The sequence below is a fragment of the Propithecus coquereli genome, unplaced genomic scaffold (assembly GCF_000956105.1).
Source record: "Propithecus coquereli isolate 6110/MARCELLA unplaced genomic scaffold, Pcoq_1.0 Scaffold184, whole genome shotgun sequence".
Lineage (NCBI taxonomy): Eukaryota > Metazoa > Chordata > Mammalia > Primates > Indriidae > Propithecus > Propithecus coquereli.
Genome location: NW_012143190.1, coordinates 4250051 through 4251786, shown reverse-complemented (window position 1 = coordinate 4251786; position 1736 = coordinate 4250051).

The following is a 1736-nucleotide window of genomic DNA, read 5'->3' as shown; positions in this document are numbered from 1 at the left end:
GCTACGATCCTGGGGAGGGAAACTCCCAGCCCACGTCACAGCCAGGGGAGATCCATCGGCCTGAGGTCCCCCTGGCTGGCAGAGGCCTGGGAGAGGCCACGGAGTGGGGGAGAATGGAGGAAAGCGAGACCTGCTCCAGAGTGTGGGTCTTGGACAGCCCAAGCCTCTAAGCCCAGACTTTCAGCTGAGTGGACCCATTTCCCGGCAGTTTTGCACAGAAACAAAGAGTAGACCTTTGACCCTGCTAGCAGCAGTTGTGGAGCCTGAGGGCAGGCTTGCCAACCCAGCCCCACCCAGACTCACTCCTCCCACTGAGGGGGAGAATAAGGACACACCTGGAAATCCCAGGGCCCCACCCACCACCTGAGGCACAAGAGGGCCTCTCTAGAGGAATAAGAGCTAGCTACAGGACCCAAAAATGGCACCGCAGCTCACTCCTCCCTGCAAGTGCCACCTACTGACAGGGAGGTCATCCTGCACACCCTTTTACTGCATCTACTGATTCATCATAAAGGATGTGGTCGAATCTCACCCACAAACACCACCCACTGGCTCAGAGACTAAACAGGGCGTGTCATTATCCAAACGAAAATTTAAAGACAAGAAGGAACAACTGATCCAGATGGGAAGGAACCAGCGAAAGAACTCTGGAAGTATGAAGACTCAAACGGAAAGCACACCCCCAAAGAGGAACAACAGCTCCCCAGCAATGGACATTAACCAAACTCAGAACACTAAAATGATAGAAGAAGAATTTCAAACATGCATTGCAAGGAAACTGAATGATATCCAAGAAAAAACGGATAACGAACACAAAGAAACCAAAAAAAATCCAGGACTTGGAAGAAAAATTTACTAAAGAAATTGAAATATTAAAGAAAAATCAAACCGATATCCTGGAAATAAAGGACTTATACAGGGAACTACAAAACACGGTGGAAAGCCTCAAGAACAGGGTAGATCAAACAGAAGAAAGAATCTCAAAGATTGAAGACCAGTCCTTCCAATTAAATAAGTCAGTCACAGAAATCGAGCAGAAAATTAAGAGAAAAGAAATAAGCCTACAAGAAATGTGGGATTATGTGAAAAAAGCGAACCTGCGGGTGATAGGGGTTCCGGAAGGTGAAGAAGAAAACACTCAAGGGCTGGATAAGCTATTTGAAGAATTAATAGTGGAGAATTTTCCAGGCCTTGCTAAAAATCTAGATATACAAGTACAAGAAGCTCAACGGACCCCAGGGAGATTCAAAGCACATAGGAAGACACCACGTCACACAGTCATCAGATTGACCAAAATAGCCATTAAAGAGGCCCTTCTACGAGCTGTAAGGCAAAAGAAACAAGTAACATACAAAGGAAAGCCCATCAGAATACCTCCAGATTTCTCAACTGAAACCCTACAAGCAAGAAGAGACTGGGGCCCCATTCTCACTCTTCTGAAACAGAATAATGCTCATCCTAGAATCTTGTACCCTGAAAAACTAAGTTTCATATATGAAGGAGAAATAAAGACATTCTCAGATAAGCAAAAACTGAGGGAATTCACCAAGAGAAGAACAGCTCTCCAAGAAGTACTCAAAACAGAATTACACAAGGATCAGCACAAGAAACACTCTCGAATGTGAAACCACTCAAAAGTTAAAGATCAAAGGCAAGATTCCACAATGGATCAAGACAGAAAACAAAGCAACAAAATGCAATCTAACAGAATGAACAGTAATTCATCCCACTTATCG